The sequence below is a fragment of the Apodemus sylvaticus genome, chromosome 1 (assembly GCF_947179515.1).
Source record: "Apodemus sylvaticus chromosome 1, mApoSyl1.1, whole genome shotgun sequence".
Lineage (NCBI taxonomy): Eukaryota > Metazoa > Chordata > Mammalia > Rodentia > Muridae > Apodemus > Apodemus sylvaticus.
In genome coordinates this window covers 167,103,630-167,121,755 of record NC_067472.1, presented here as the reverse complement: position 1 = coordinate 167,121,755, position 18,126 = coordinate 167,103,630, and the positions used below count along the sequence as shown (strand labels likewise).

Genomic DNA, 18,126 nt, shown 5'->3' with positions numbered 1-18,126 from the left:
ATTGTTTTGGTGGATCTGACCTTTCCAGCATGTGTTTGCATTTTTCAGATTCCAGTGTAAGAAAGATGCCTCCAATTATGTATGAGAAAAAAATCGACAACATGAGGCTTTTGGAAAGACTAGATCTAATGAGAATAGAGAAATGGAATTAAGAGAGAATCAACCATTTCCAAATCAATAACCCAGTACACTTTTATTGTAAATAATTAGATTATTAAACAATTAATATTTTTTATTTAATACTGTGGTCTCTCTAACATCATTAGTCTATTTTTAGAAAGGGGAAAAACGAAAAACTGCTATTTATTGAGAACACATTTTATTCTATAAATACATCTTTTCATTATTCCTCTTTTAAGAAGAATAAATTACAAAGGTAGTTAGTACTCAAATCAACTAGGAAACTCTCCGAATCATTGGATTAGGACATACATCTCAATAGTATTCTTAAATGTAAATTGTGTTAACTCTGATTGTGTGACAAAGCTTTTATAACTCTTCACTGTATTCAAGAAACACATTTCCATTGACAAAGACATGCACAGAATGAAAACAAGGGATGGAAATAATATTCCAAAAGAATTAACTGTGAAAAATAGGTTTTATATACTCTTACTTGGCACAATAGATTAAAAACTAGAAGTAATAATAATGCATGCATACTACTCAGTAGATAACTCATTAAAAGTAATGTATGTGTGTGTGTGTGTTTGTGTGTGTGTGTGTGTGTGTGTGTGTGTGTGCATGTGTGTGCATATATACTACACAATGGTGGCTTAATACACAAATTAATTTAGCTTCTTTTATTTTTGTTTTATTGAAACAAAGTCTCACTGTTTAGTTTTAGCTGGCCTGAAACTCACTGTGTAGGCCAGGTTAGGTTAGCCTTGAAACTCATCATGATCTCCCTGCCTCTGCCTCTAGACTTCTGAGATTACAGGCAAGTGCCACTTCACCTGATTCCAACCCTTATATATTGCATATCATTCAGAAAATAAATTGACAAGGAAGCTTCATAAATAAACCACTTTAACTAAAAGACAAGTGCCTAGGAATTCATCCAATACCCCAGAGCACACATCTTTATAAGCAGCACACATAAGTTTCTCTACAATATTTTAGCTCATAAGAGAGTCTTCATATAAACCACAAAATTGAATTGCTTCCGGTCTTATCAAATAAAATAAAAAATGAACAATGTAAACAACAGAAAATATGCAAAAATATAAAGAACATATAATCTATGAATTATAAAACATAAGATGTCTAGTGGCATTCTTACCTCCACGTATCACTGGTAGGTAGAGGTCACCACAGTGAGAAAGTATGTTGTGGAGACATGGGAGAGAAAGGGAAGAGAAATGGTTTGTGCACTCTGGAGAGATGAACTGGAGATGAGAGAGTGGTGAGGAACAGCTCAAGTGGGAAGTAATGTGCTACCTTCTGGGGCTATATTGATGCCTAAGGATTGTGCAGATCTGGATGCACCTCTCACTGGCTTCAGCATTCAGGAGATCTGGCCCCACTCTTCTCCAGCTACAGCACTAGGGAGAACAGTCCCTTCATGTTGCCTTGGTAGAGTGGCAGTGCTGGTTTGGTGGCAGGGCTGGTTGTGGTACAGCCAGCCCCTAGGGGATGAGCGCTGAAGAGTTGACCCTTCTCCTTATCATGACAGTGCTGTAGAGCTGGCCCTGGTGGCATGCCTGCAGGAGGTCTGGTGGGCTAATCAATTTAGCTTTTCTATCCAGGCCCTGGCCTGCCCTAACCTCTAAACCTTCTATGAACTGCTGGAGTGCATGAATGGGCAGATCCTCCATAATACAGGGAAACAACAGGATAAAAATTTAAAAAAATATATAAAGTATATACAATATACAAGTTTTTCCAAGAATGCAATGATCCTTCAATATTATAAAAAGGTAATAAATATTAACACAACATGTAAACAAATTAAGAAAGAAACATATTTGAAAAATTTAAAAGGTGAAAAACAATGACATTGAAAAACAATTGGTAAAAACTGAGGAAATTTGGGATGGATAGATGGTATTCTAAGCTGGTAAAGGCTATGCATTATAAATAGCCAGGGTCTTACTGAATGTGGAACAATAGCATCACCTCTTAAAATCAGGAATGAGGCAAGCACATCAACTCATCCCTCTTTTATTCACCACAATGCTTGAAATATTAGTAGAGGTAATAAATCAAGAAAAAGTAAAAGAACCATTCACACTTCTCTTTGTGAAGTTATTAGAATCCTGCACTTAAAAAACAAAAAGCATAGAAGTATCTCACGGAGTATCAGAAATTGAAGATGGAAATAATTTTTCAACTTCATGCTAAGTTTGTGTTAGGCCTTTCATAATCTCTCTTTTAGAAGCAACATTAGTAAGCATATTATTGGATGATTTGGGTGACATAGAAAATAATGATGCACACACCACAGAAGGCATTAGAACAGGCACAGACAAGTGAAGGAGAAACTCTATACTCCCACATCTCTTTGGTAGTCAACCCTATTATATTCAGAATTCATTATGCATGCACAAAAAACTAATGTTGTTCCTTGGCAGGACACTGAGGTAAGGAGTCAACACTGTTTTGCTGAGCAGCAGGAAGCACTTAGGTGCACAACTTGGGGTGGGTGTAGGTCAGAGGAGATTGCACAGCAGAGGAAGGGGAAAGGAAGAGTGACATCTAAGTGCCCCTGCTTAGAGGGAACTGAAACATGGGCATGTCTCCTGGGGGACTGCTAAGTGAAGTGCAGTAAATAAGAAAGATAATACTAACACAGCACAAGCATTATCCTTAGTTTCTTCTAGAATATGATGACTTTTCTGTAAGGATGGAAGGTTTCTTTGCAGATCATCTGAAGAAAAGATAAGAATGACTGACTAGTGATGGGCATATAGTTGCTACAGGACAATGTCATTCTTATGACAAATACATTGTTTTTTATTGAAAATAGTTTTTTTGTATAATATATTCTGACTATGGCTTTCCCCTATCCAACTCCTCCTACATACTCCCTGACTCCCCACCAATCTAAATCCATGTCCTTTCTTGTTCTTCTCATTATAAGAGAAAACAACATCTAGAAAAAAATAAGATATGATAAAATGAAAACAAATCAAATAGGACAAAACAGATTGGAAAAATTGAGCGAAAGTAAAACCACAAGCAACAAATATAGACAACACACACACACACACAGACACACAGACAAACACACAGAGACACACACATACACACACATACACACACAGACACACACATACACACAGACACACACACACACAGACACACACAATTCTCTCTATCAGATATATCATTAAAGATAATGCCAGACATAATATATAAGCAATAGGTCTTTAAGGTAAAGAAGTAAAAAGGAGGAAGACGACAAAGAAGCAGAGGAAGAGGAAGGAGTAGTGGCAAGAAGAGGATGAAGGAGGAGGAGGACAAAGAAAAAGGAGGAAAAAGGATCAGGAGAGAGGAGGACAAGGAGAAGGAGGAGGAGTAAGAGGAAAAAGAGCCCAATGAAAGCATGATATCATGAGACAAAACAACCTTTAAATACCATTGAGTTTGTTTTTTGTTGGCCACCTACTGCTGGGCATCAGGCCTGAATTTAAGTGTCATTTTTGTATAAGCAGTGATATATTATTGGAGAAAATAATTTTTCATGTGCAAGTGTTTATTAATTAGAAATAGCTTCTGGATTAAGGATGGTAGTTGTTTACTTCTGCAATCAGCTCTAGGATCACATCTATTGCAGACCTACATAAGCACTGTTCAAAGTGATACATCTCTTTGAGTTTAGATGTGCATCAATCCTGTTATGTCCAGAAGCACAAGTAGGTGCCCTCCACTACCTCTGGCTCTTTCTGCCTTTCTGCCTCTTCTGCATCTCTTCATGAGGAGAGATGCTTGATAGAGACAACCTGTTTAGGATTGATTGTTCTAAGTTCCCTCACCCTGCACAGTGTTTCACATGCATTTCTATATTTGTTCCCATCTATTGTAGACACAAGCTTCACTGATGATCACTGCACAGTGCACTGATATGTGAGTATATTGGAATACCATTAGGAGTTATTTTATTGCCACATTTTATTTTCCTCTTAGGTCCATAATCTATCTAGTCTCAAAGTCTTGGCTACCTGAGAAGTGGTAGGCCTGGGTTCTCTCTCATGGAGTAGGCATTAAATTCAAAGAGGTAATGGATTGTTACTTCTGCAACTTTTGTGCCAACATTGAACAAGTGCATCTTGTAGGCAAGTCACCATTATAGACTGAAATGTTTTTAATGGGTTTGTGTTTACCTTTCTCCTCTGGTAGTGTGCAGAATACCTTTTCATATACTAAGCATTAGTCTCAATGGATAAATGATCAAGGTAGGTACCTGTGTAAGTAACTTATCTGTGTTCCACCAGCTAAATACATCAGTATGTTTTCTCTTAAAACTTATTGTCTCATTTTAATCCTCCTAAGAACCTGTTAGGTAAAAAGGATAGTGTGTGTGTGTGTGTGTGTGTGTGTGTGTAAACATGAGTGTGAGTGTGCATGTTTCCAATATTGATCATCTAATTGGGGCACACCTGTTTTTTATAGTGTCGATTTAAATATAGAAAGTCAGGCAAATCTGAGAACATATCAAAACAATCATCCATCATTATAAAGTAGGCTTCATCCCAGGTATGCAGGAATGATCCAATATGGATCGAGGACCTCCACATAAAGCTAGACACTCTGAAGCTAATAAAAAAGAAACTGGGGAAAACCTTTGAGGACATCGGTACAGGGGGAAAGTTCCTGAACAGAACACCAATAGTTTATGCTGCTCTAAGATCAAGAATAGACAAATGGGACCTCATAAAATTGCAAAGGTTCTGTAAGGCAAAGGACATCATCAAAAGGACAAATTGGCAACCAACAAATTGGGAAAAGATCTTCACCAACTCTACATCAAACAGCGGGCTAATATCCAATATATACAAAGAACTCAAGAAGTTAGACCCCAGAAAGCCAAATAACCCTATTAAAAATGGGGTACAGAGCTAAACAAAGAATTTTCACCCAAAGAACTTCAGATGGCTGAGAAGCACCTTAAAAAAATGCTCAACTTCATTAGTCATTAGGGAAATGCAAATCAAAACAACCCTGAGATTTCACCTTACACCAGTCAGAATTGCTAAGATTAAAAATTCAGGAGACAGCAGGTGTTGGCGAGGATGTGGAGAAAGAGGAACAGTCCTCCACTGCTGGTGGGGTTGAAAATTGGTACAACCACTCTAGAAACCAGTCTTGCAGTTCCTCTGAAAACTGGGCATGTCACTTCTGGAGGATCCTGCTATACCACTCCTGGGCATATACCCAGAGGATTCCCCAGTATGTAATAAGGATACGTGCTCCACTATGTTCATAGCAGCCCTATTTATAATAGCCAGAACCTGGAAAGATCCCAGCTATCCCTCAACGGAAGAATGGATGCAAAAATGTGGTATGTATATATATATATAATACCACATATAATATATATAGTATATTATAATTATATAATTATGTATATATATATATATATATATATATATATATATATATATATATATATATATATATCTCCAATGGAGTACTATTCAGCCATTAGAAACAATGAATTAATGAAATTCTTAGACAAATGGATGGAGCTGGAGAACATCATATTAAGTGAGGTAACAGTCTCAAAAGATTAATCACGGTATGCACTCAATAATAAGTGGATATTAGCCTAGAAAATTGGAATACCTAAAACATAATCCACACAACAAATGATGCACAAGAAGAATAGAGGAGTGGCCTGGTTCTGGAAAGACTCAGTGTAGCAGTATAGGGCAAAACCAGAACAGGGAAGTGGGAAGGGGTGGATGGGAGAACAGGGGGAGGGAAGAGGGCTTATGGGACTTTCAGCGAGTGGGGGGGCCAGAAAAGGGGAAATCATTTGAAACGTAAAAAAAAAATCGAATAAAAAAATAAACAAACTCAAAGAAATAAAATTGTAAGATCTTGTCATTAGATGCTGAGAAAGCATTTGACAAAATCCAACTCCCCTCATGATAATAGCATTGGCAAGATCAGGAATTCAAGGCCCATAAATAAACACAGTAAAACAATATACAGAAAATTAGTAGCCAACATCAACCTAAATGGAAATAAACTTGAACCAATCCCACTAAAATCAGGGACTAGACAAGGCTGCTCACTCTCTCCCTACCTATTCAATATACTACTTGAAGTGCTAGTCAGAGCAATTAGACAACAAAAGGCCTTCGAAGGGATACAAATTGGAAAGGATCAGTGGAGCAGCGGGAAGAAGTCAAAATATCACTATTTGCAGAGGATATGATGGTATACTTAAGTGACCCCCAAAATTCCACCAGAGTCCCCCTAAAGCTGATAAACAACTTCAGCAATGTGGCTGGACATAAAATTAACTCAAACAAATAAGTGGCCTTCTTCTACTCAGTAAACATGCTGAGAAAGAAATTAGGGAAACAACACCCTTCACAAAAGTCACAAATTATGTAAAATACCTGTTGTGACTCCAACTAAGGAAGTAAAAGATCTGTGTGACAAGAACTTCAAGTCTGTGAATAAAGAAATTGAAGAAGATCTCAGAAGATGGAAAGACTTCCCATGTTCATGGACTGGCAGGATTAATATAGTAAAAATGGCCATCTTGCTGAATGCAATCTACAGATTCAATGCAATCCCCATCAAAATTCCAACTCAATTCTTCATAGAGTCATGAAGAGAAATTTGCAAATTCATCTGGAATGACACCAAACCCAGGATATTGACAACTATTCTCAGTAATAAAAGAGCTTCTGGCAGAAACACTATCCCTGCTCTCAAGCTGTACTTCAGAGTAATCATGATAAAAACTGCATGGTATTGGTAGAGTGACAGGCATGTAGAACAATGGAATAAAATTTAAGACCCAGTAATGAACCCACAAACCTAGGTCAATGGGAGGAGAGGTCCTCGGTCCTGTGAAGGCTTGTGGTCCCAGTGTAGGATGTCAGAAGAGGGATGTGGGAGTGAGTGGGTTAGGGAGCAGGTTGAGGGAGGGTGAGATAGGGGTGTTAGGAGGGATATGAGGAAAGGGGATAACATTTGAAATGTAAATAAAGAAAATATCTAATAAAAACAGAAATTCAGGCAAAATAACGAAACCATCCTATTTAATAGATCCTTGCTCTGAGAAGCAGTGCATTACATAGTTTTCTCTCATAAAAGAATGTAAGAGCATGTCTTTTTTTCCATGGCAGAGCTGAATATTTTGGAGAGATGGGAGCTGTGTTAGAAGGCAGAAAGTTCTAGAGGAAAACTTGTGTCCTTGCCTTTTTGTGTCAGAATTACTAGACCCATGTGTTAGAATTGTGAAGATTTGAGCTCAGAGAAAAACAGCATATGAAAAACTCTCTGGAAGTTCATGTAATATATCCTACTGTTTTTCCATTTTCTAGTCCAGAGATAGGGAGCTGACCAGTGCTGAAGAACAACAATTCTTAGACAGTTCATGCCATTGTTTTTTATGTCAACTGATGCTTTGCAGAGGTGAGTAAAAGTTTATGATCAAGTGAAGTTTATACAAACTTGGACCAGACATTAAGACATCCTATACATGCATAGGAGCAAATGATAGATTTGAATCTTGACCTTTATTAAGGTTCTTTTTTTTTTTTTTTTTTTTTTTGGCATGTAGCCTATTCTGTCCACACTTTAGCCTCTTCTGTTAAATAATATCTAGTCATTCTCCAAGTAGTTGCTTTTCTGTGATATCAAATTCCTATTGTAGATAATAATATCAAGCATTATGAGTTCGCATTTCAAAACTTTATGACTAAAGAATATGTATCATGCAGGGCAGTGTTAGCACACACTTTTTTTTGTTTTTTTTTTATTCGATATATTTTTTATTTACATTTCAAATGATTTCCCCTTTTCTAGCCCCCAACTTCCCGAAAGTCCCGTAAGCCCCCTTCTCTCTCCCTGTCCTCCCACCCACCCCTTCCCACTTCCCCGTTCTGGTTTTGCCGAATACTGCTTCACTGAGTCTTTCCAGAACAAGGGGCCACTCCTCCTTTCTTCTTGTACCTCATTTGATGTGTGGATTATGTTTTGGGTATTCCAGTTTTCTAGGTTAATATCCACTTATTAGTGAGTGCATACCATGATTCACCTTTTGAGTCTGGGTTACCTCACTTAGTATGATGTTCTCTAGCTCCATCCATTTGCCTAAGAATTTCATGAATTCATTGTTTCTAATGGCTGAATAGTACTCCATTGTGTAGATATACCACATTTTTTGCATCCACTCTTCTGTTGAGGAATACCTGGATACTTTCCAGCATCTGGAAATTATAAATAGGGCTGCTATGAACATAGTAGAGCATGTATCCTTATTACATGGTAGGGAATCCTCTGGGTATATGCCCAGGAGTGGTATAGCAGGATCTTCTGGAAGTGAGGTGCCCAGTTTTCGGAGGAACCGCCAGACTGATTTCCAGAGTGGTTGTACCAATTTAGCACACACTTTTAATCCCAGCACTTGGAAGGCAGAGGCAGGTAGACCTCTGAGTTCAAGGCCAGTCTGTTCTACAGAGTGAGTTCCAGGACAACCAGGACTACAGAGAAACCCTGTCTTTAAAAGCCAAAAAAAAAAAAAAAAAAGAGTGTGTATCATTTTATCTAGACATTCTATGTATCACTGACCTACTCAACACCTTTTATGTTTACACTGAAGTTATTCCATTTGGCATTTTCTTTTTTTATTAGATCCTTTCTTTATTTACATTTCAAATGTTATCTCCTTTCCTGGTATTCCATCTGAAAACCCCTTTACACTTCCCACCTCCACCTGCTCACCAACCCACCCACTCCCACATGCCCCTCCTGTCATTCCTTTATATTGTGGCATTGAGCAGTCTCAGGAACACGGGCCTCTACTAATTTTGAGGTCCAACAAGGCCATCCTCTGCTACATATGCAGCTGGAGCCATGGGTCCCTCAATGTGTATTCTTTGGTTGGTGGTTTAGTCCTTGGGAGCTCTGGTGGTACTGCTTGGTTCATATTGTTGTTCCTCATTTTCTTTATCACAGCAAAATACATCCTTTTGTACTTTGTTTCCTATTGCATAAATATACATACAATGCAATAGACTCTCAGTAACCAAATTAAAGGACACACACACAAAACAAATGTAGTGTCCATTATTTGTTGGTTAACTCCCCCTGAACACAAAGGTATTTTGGTGTTTTTAAAAAGTTTTTGGTGGAATTTTATTTTTGTTCTCTTTGTTTCAGAGGGCTTTGTTGTTTTGGGTTTTTGTTTTTTGAGAAAGAACTTAAGTCTCATGGGTAGGAAGCAATAGAATATCTGAATGGTTTGGGGGCGGGGGAAGAACATGATCAAATCTAATTAAATTTAAAAATTGTTTTGAATAAAAATAAATAAGAAGAAAGTTTGACAAATGTATACTGTAGTCTATGCAATATTTTGTAATAAAATTTCAAGCTCAATAGTATATTTCTATTCTTAATACTATATGTAGTTTTAGTACACTTTTAATCTTTCTATGTTTTATTGAATAAATATCTTCAAATTTATGTATTCATTTTCTACTTCTTGGACAGATAGACTCCTTCAGCTTTCCATAATCATTTACAACATCAACAAAGATTACAATTTTTGTGACTATAGTAAACTTTATTGATGTTATTTAAGAAATTATGAGTCCCTAAGTCCTCCCAGTCTTATGGGATTCTAGGATGGAATCTTTGGAGGAGATGTTCTGAGTTGAGGCCTGAGTTGGGGCATGGACTCTTAAGGAGACAAAACCTCTCTTTTCTTTCAAATCCTTGATAGGGTTGGTGATTCATGGCTTCTTACTCCCTGGAGGCCATGTAGGCCATGAGATCCAACACCTTGCTGCTATAGCCATATTCATTGTCATAGCAGACAATGGTCTTTACACACTTGTCAGTGAGAGCAATGCCAGCCCCAGTACCAAAGATACAATGGTGAGTATCATTGCTGAAGTTGCAGGACATAACTTGATCCTCACTGCAGCTATTAAGTCCTTTTTTTATAGGCCCAAGTACACGGTTCACCAATTTCTTGATATCATCATACTTGGCAGCTTTCTCCAGGCAGCATGTCAGACCCTCAGACACACTGGTGGTAGGCACATGGAAGGCCATGACAGTGAGCTTCCCATTCATTTCTGGGATGACCTATCCCCAAAGCCTTGGCAACACAGTGGATGTAGGAATGATGTTCTAGGTAGCCCTATGGCCATCACTTCATAACTTCCCAGAGGGATCATCTATAATTGAAAACTGGTGGCAGTTATGGCATGGAGTGTTTCCACAATGCCTCTGTGGCCAGAAGAATGAAGCAGTTAGTGGTGCAGGAGGCATTGTTCATAATCTCGATTGAATTATTATCCTTCTCATGGTTCACACACATCACAAACATGAGAGCATCAGCAGAAAGGGCAGAGATGATGACCCTTTGGGATTTACCTTTCAAGTAGGCCCTGGCCTTCTACATGGTGGTGAAAACACCAGACTCCACAACATACTTGGCGCCAACCTCACCCCATTTGATGTTGGTGGGATCTTGCTTCTGGAGATAGTGATGGCCTTCCCATTGATGACAAGCTTCCCTTTCTCATCCTTGATGGTTCCATCAAGGATGGACTTGATGAACTTGCCATAGGTAGAGTCATACTGGAATATGCAGACTATATTGTCGAGGTCAATGAAGGGGTCATTGATGGCAGTAATATCCACTTTGTTAGACATGAAGGAAGGTAACTAGGGACCCAACACAGTCAGATCTAGTCTCAGGGACAAGGCTTGCACTGGAGGGGGAGATGCAGCTCTCTCTGAAATGGAGATGAGTGTCAAACTTTAACATTTTTTGTGTATATCTGATAGTTTCTGAAGCTAGATATGAATATTTATGAACTTTCCTAAGTATCATAAAACCAAATAGTTAGAAAACTAATTACTAAAACTATCACAGTAGCTATTTCTAGTACCACATGATGATTTTGAGATTGTGTTATTTTCTTACATCTGTGTTGAAAAATATTTTCCACTCATTTTTTTTGTTACTCAGAAGAGAGTGAAGTCATAACTGCTATAAATACTTTTCATTTAGCATTAAAAAATAAAAATTAGATTCCCTGAATTCCATTCTGTATGTCATCACATCTTAATCTCACTCTCTAATTATTTGCATCATTAGTATCTCTCAATACACTCTTATATCTTTGTTGTTAATATATCTACATGAAATGGATCTTCAGACATTCCTGAGGAAAGGAAAAATTCCCCAGACAGATCACATGGGGTAGAGGTAGAGTTAAGGGTAAGTGTAAGTGGTAAGGGCAAAGCTAAGGCTAAGGGTAAGGTTATAAGTAAGGTTAAATATTAGGGTAAGGATTCGGATCAGGGTAAGGGTAATGGTTAGGTTTAGGGTTAGGGTATGGGTATTGGTGGAGTTGGGGTAGGGGTAATAGTAAAAAGAGTAAGGTTAGGGTAAGTGCAAAGATAGGATTAGCAGTATGGGTATGGATAGGGATAGGAGTAGGTATAGGGTTAATTATTTTTCTTTTGAAATCTGTTCTTTATGTTATTTTTTCATTTTTTATTTTTATTAGATATAGTTTTATTTACATTTCAAATGATTTCCCCTTTCCTTGTATCTCCCCAAAAATCCCATGTCATGCCCCCTACCCCTGTTTCCCAATCAACCCTCTCTTGCTTCCCTATTCCTGGTATTCCCCTACATTGCTGCATCGAGCCTTTCCAGGACCAAGGGTCTCTCCTCCCTTTGATGTCCAACAAGGCCATCTTCTGTTGCCTATGTGTCTGGAGCAATGGGTATTGTCATGTGTACTATCTGGTTGGTGCTTTTGTACTTGGGAGCTCTGGGAGTACTAGGTGGCTCATATCGTTGCTCCTCCTATGGCACTGCAAACCCCTTCAGCTCCTTGGCGGAAGTTCCCCCATTGGGAACCCTGTGCTGAGTTCAATGGCTGGCTGAAAGTGTTCCCCGTTGTATTTGTCATGCACTAGCAAAGCTTCCCAGGTGACAGCTATATCTGGCTCTGGTCAGCAAGTACTTGTGGGCATCAATAATAGTGTCTGGGTTTTGTAACAGTATACGGGATGGATCACTAGGTGGAGTAGTCTCTGGATGATCTTTCCCTCAGATTCTGCTCCACACTTTGTCTCTGTATCTACTTTTGTGGGTATTTTGTTCCCCCTTCTAAGAAGGACCAGAGTATCTACACTTTGTTCTTCCTTCTTGGGCATCATTTGATATGTGAATTCTGTCTTGGGTATTCCAAACTTCTGGGGTAATATCCACTTATCAATGAGTGCATAACATGTGTGTTCATTTGTGATTAGGTTGCCTCACTTAGGATGATATTTTCAGTTCTACCCATTTGCCTAAGAATTTCAGAGTTCATTGTTTTTAATAGCTGAGTAGTATTTCATTGTGTAAATATACCACATTTTCTGTATCCATTCCTCTGTTGAGGGACATTTGGTACCTTTCCAGATTCTGGCTATTTAAAATAGGACTGCTATGAACATAGTGGAGCATGTGTCCTTATTAGGTGCTGGATAATCCTCTGGGTATATGCCCAGGAGTGCTCTAACAGGGTCCTCCAGTAGTATTATGCCCAGTTTTCTGAGGAACCGCCAAACTGACTTCCAGAGTGGTTATACCAGCTTGCAATCCCACCAGCAGTGGAGGGGTATTCCTCTTTCTCCACATGCTCCCCAGGACCTGCTGTCTATTGAGTTTTTGATCTTAGCCATTCTGACTGTTGTGAGATTGAATCTCAGGTTGTTTTGATTTGCATTTTCCTGATGACTAACGATGTTGAACATTGTTTAGGTGCTTCTAAGCCATTCGAAGTTTTTCATGAGAAAATTCTTTGTTTAGTTCTGTGCCCCATTTTGAATAGGGTATATTCCTCAGGTGAAAATTCTTTGTTTAGCTCTGTACTCCTTTTTTATTGGTTTTTTTTTTTTTTTTTTTTTTTTGGATTTGGTTTTTTCGAGACAGGGTTTCTCTCTATAGCCCTGGATTTCCTGGAACTCACTCTGTAGACCAGGCAGACCTCGAACTCAGAAATCTGCCTGCCTCTGCCTCCCAGAGTGCTGGGATTACAGGCGTGCACCACCACTGCCCGACTGTACTCCATTTTTAATAGGGTTATTTGACTCTCTGGAGTCTAACTTCTTGAGTTCTCTGTATATATTGGATATTAGCCCTGTCGGATGTAGGGTTGGTAAAGATCTTTTCCCAAATTGTTGATTGCCATTTTTTTCCTATTGACAGTGTCCTTTGCCTCTAGAAATTTTGGAATTTTATGAGATCCCATTTGTCAATTCTTGTTCATAGAGCTTAAGCTATTGGTGTTCGGTTCAGGAAAATTTCCCCTGTGCCCATGTACTCAAGGCTCTTCCCCAGTTTCTTTTCTATTCGTTTCAGTGTGTCTGGTTTTATGTGGAGGTCCATGATGAACTTGAACATGAGCTTAGTAAAATGAGATAAGAATGGATTGATTTCTTCTGCAGGCTAGCCGCCAGTTGAACCAGCATATTTGTTCAAGAAGCTGTCTTTTATCCACTGGATTGTTTTAGCTCCTTTGTCAAAGATTAAGTGGCCATAGTTGTTTGGGTTCATTTTTGGATCTTCAGTTCTATTCCATTGATCTACCTGCCTGTCACTGTACCAATACCATGCAGTTTTTAACACTACTGCTCTCTAGTACTGCTTATGATCCAGGATACTGATTTCCCCAGAAGTTCTTTTATTGTTGAGAATAGTTTTAGCTATCCTAATTTTTTTTGTTATTCCACATGAATTTGAGAATTGCTCTTTATAACTCTATGAAGAATTGAGTTGGAATTTTGATGGGGATTGTATTGAATCTGTAGATTGCTTTTGGCAAGATGGCCATTTTTACTTTATTAATCTTGCCAGTCCATGAGCATGGGAGTTCTTTTCATCTTCTGAGGTCTTGAATTTCTTTCTTTAGAGAATTGAGGTTCTTGTCATACAGATCTTTCACTTGCTTAGAGTCACACCAATATACTTTATATGGTTTGTGATTATTGAGAAGGGTGACATTTTCCTAATTTCTTTCTCAGCCTGTTTGTTCTTTGAGTATAAGAAGGCTACTGATTTGTTTGAGCTAATTTTATATCCGGCCACTTTGCTGAAGTTATCAGCTGTAAGAGTTCTCTGGGTCGCTTAAGTATACTATCATATCATCTGCAAACAGTGATTGTTTGATGTCTTCCTTTCCAGTTTGTATCCTTTTGACCCCCTTTTGTTGTCTAATTGCTCTGGCTAGAACTTCAAGTATGATATTGAAAAGATATGGCTAAAGAGGGCAGCCTTGCCTAGTCCCTGATTTTAGTGGGATTGCTTCAAGTTTCTCTCCATTTAGTTTGATGTTGGCTACTGGTTTGCTATATGTTGCTTTTATTGTGTTCAGGTATGAGCCTTGAGTTACTGATCTTTCCAAGACTTTTAATGTGAAAGAATGCTGAATTTTATCAAATGAATTTTCAGCATCTAACGAAATGATCATGTGTTTTTTCTTTTAGTTTGTTTATGTATTGGATTACATTGATAAATTTCCATATATTGAACCATCCCTCCATCCCTAGGATGAAGCCTAGTTGACTGTGGTTAATGATCTTTTTGATGTGTTCTTGGATTTGGTTGACAAGAATCTATTGAGTATTTTAGTATCAATATTCATAAGAGAAATTGGTTTGAAGTTCTCTTTCTTTGTTGGATCTTTTTGTGGTTTTGGTATTAGCATAATTTTTGCTTCATAGAACAAGTTGGGTAGTGTTCCTTCTGTTTTGATTTTGTAGAATAGTTTGAAGATATTGGTATTAGGTCTTTGTTGAAGGTCTGTTAGAATTCTGCACTAAAACCATCTGGTCCTGTGTTTTTTTGTTTTGTTTTGTTTTTTGTTTTTTGTTTTTTTTTTTTTTGGATTGATAGACCTTCAGTGACCACTTCTATTTCTTTAGAGGTTATGTGACTGTTTAGATGGTGTATCTGATCTTGAGTTTACTTTGGTGCTTGGAATCAGTCTAGGAAATTGTCCATTTCCTCCAGATTTTCCAGATGTTTTGAGTATAGGCTTTTGTAGTAGGATGTGATGATTTTTTGAATTTTCTCAGTTTCTGTTGTTATAGCTCCCTTTTCATTTTTGATTTTGCTAATTTGGATACTGTCTTTGTGCCCTCTGGTCAGTCTGGCTAAAGGTTTATCTCTCTTGTTGATTTTCTCAAAGAACCATCTCCTGGTTTGTTGATTCTTTGTATAGTTCTTTTTGTTTCTACTTGGTTAATTTTAGTCCTGAGTTTGATGATTTCTTGCCATCTACTCCTCTTGTGTGTATTAACTTCTTTCTGTTCTAGAGCTTTCAGGTGTGCTGTTAAGCTGCTAGCGTATGCATTCTGCAACTTCTTTTTGGAGGCACTCAGAGCTATTAGTTTTCCTCTTTGCACTGTTTTCCTTGTGTCCTATATTTTATGCCTTCATTTTCATTAAATTCTAAAATGTCTTTGATTTCTTTCCTTATTTATTTCCTGATCATGGTATCATTGAGTAGAGCATTGACTTGCTTCTATGTATATATGGGCTTTCTTTTGTTGTTGTTTTTTTCTATTAAAGACCACCCTTATTCAATAGTGATCTGATAGGAAGCATGGGATTAGTTCAATCTTATTATATCTGTTGAGGTCTGTTTTGTGACCAATTATATGGCCAATTTTGGAGAAGGTACCATGAGGTTTTCAGAAGGTATATTCTTTTGATTTGGGATGAAATGTTTTATAGATATCTGTTAAATCAATTTGGTTCAAAACTTGTTAGTTTTGCTGTGTCTTTGTTTAGTTTGTGTTTCCCTCATCTGTCCATTGAGCCGCGTGGGGTATTGAAATCACCCACAATTATTGTGTGAGGTGAAATGTGTGCTTTAAGCTTTAGTAAAGTTTCTTTCATGAATGAGGGTTCCCTTGGATTTGGAGCATAGATGTTCAGAATTGAGAGTTCTTGGTAGATTTTTCCTTTGATGAGTATAAAGTATCCTTCCATGTGTTTTTTGATGACTTTTGGTTGAAAGTCAATTTTATTCGATATTAGAATGGCTACTTCAGCTTATTTCCTGGAACCATTTGTTTGGAAAATTGATTTCCGGCCCTTTACTCTGAGGTAGTGTTTGTCTTTGACACAGAGATGTGTTTTCTGTATGTAAGAAAATGCTGGGCCATTTTTATGTATCCAGTTTGTTAGTCTCTGTCTTTTTATTTGGGAATTAATTCCAATGATGTTAAGAGATATTAAGGAATAGTGATAGTTGCTTCCTGCTATTTTTGATGTAATTTTTATGTTTGTGTGGTTTTCGTCTTTTGAGTTTGTTGAAAGAAGATTAATTTCTTGCATATTCTACTGTATAGTTTCCCTCCTTTTGTTGGTGTTTTCCATTCATTATCCTTTGAAAGGCTGGATTTGAGGAAAGATGTTGTGTAAATTTGTTTTTGCATGGAATACCTTGGTTTCTCCATCTATGGTAATTGAGAGATTTGCTGTGTATAGCAGCTTGGGTTAGCATTTGTGTTCCCTTAGGGTCTGTATGACATCTCTGTCCAGGATCTTCTGGCTTTCATAGTCTCTGGTGAGAAGATTGGTGTAATTCTGATTGGTCTACATTTATATGTTATTTTTTTAATATTCTTTCTTTGTTTAGTGCATTTGGCATTGTAATTATTGTGTGACTGAAGAAATTTCTTTTCTGGTCAAATCTATTTGGAGTTCTGTAGGCATTTTGTATGTTCATGGACATCTCTTTCTTTAGGCTAGGAATGTTTTTTCTTTAATTTTGTTGAAGACATTTACTGGCCCTTTAAGTTTGAAATCTTCACCCCTCTATACCTATAATCCTTAGCTTTGGTTTTCTCATTTTGTCCTGGATTTCCTGGATATTTCGTGTTAAGGCTTTTTTGCATTTTGCATTTTCTTTGAATGTTGTGTCAATGCTTTCTATGATATTCTTTGCATCTGAGATTCTCTCTTTTATCTCCTGTATTCTGTTGTTGATGCTTGGATACATAACTCCTGACTTCTTTCCTAGGTTTTCTATGTTGAGAGTTGTTTCCCTTTGTGATTTCTTTACTGCTTCTGCCTCTATTTTAGATCCTGGATGATTTTGTTTAATTACTTCATCTGTTTGTTTGGTTTGTGCTTTCCATAATTCTTTAGGGTTTCTACCTAATTTCCTATGTTCTCCTGCATTTCTTCAAGGGAGTTATTTATCAGCATAAATAACTTGAAGCCCTCTATCAGCATCATGAGCTGTGATTTTAAATCCAAATTTTGCTTTTAAGGTGTGTTAGGTTCTCAAGGACTTCCTGTTGTGTGAGAATTGGATTCAGATGGTGCCATGCTGCCTTGATTTCATTTAGTAACATTCCTATATTTGCCTTTTGCCATCTGGTTTAGGTGAGTCCTGCTGTCACTGGGAATAATGTACATTTGGCTGAGGTGCAGTTCCAAGAGAAAATAAGTTCAAAGACAGTAATTGAAATCTTTTTTTCATGAGGGATTAAACAGTTATATAGAGAGAATCAGGACAAAGACAAGAGAAGAAGAGGTAAGACATGGCCATGGAATGTTAACCAAGGCAAGGAGAAAAATAGGAGACAGACTCTGTCTACCTTTGAGTGTGCTTTCATGTTTATGGGTAAAACCTGTGCTTATCCTTTCAGTGGGTGAAAATGGCAGATACTTGAAGTTGAAGGGTCCAATGGGTGACTGGAGATTTAGAATAGGAAGTCTTAGAGATTCATACTTGCTTACTAAGCAATTCACTTAAGAAACATTTTAAAATTATATATATATTCTAAAGAGTGAGGATACTGAAGGGACTGGAATTGTGGACCTTTCCATTAATTTCTTTTAATATTTAGAAAACCACTTAAAAAATAGGGATATTTCTTTAAAATATAATATTTATTTAACCTTTA

General features: G+C 37.5%; 1 pseudogene; it reads right to left on the bottom strand.

Annotated features, from left to right (window-relative positions):
• Positions 1-9,930: 9,930 nt before the first annotated feature.
• On the bottom strand, positions 9,931-17,835 carry LOC127691766 (glyceraldehyde-3-phosphate dehydrogenase-like; annotated as a pseudogene).
• Between the last annotated feature and the right edge of the window lie 291 nt (positions 17,836-18,126).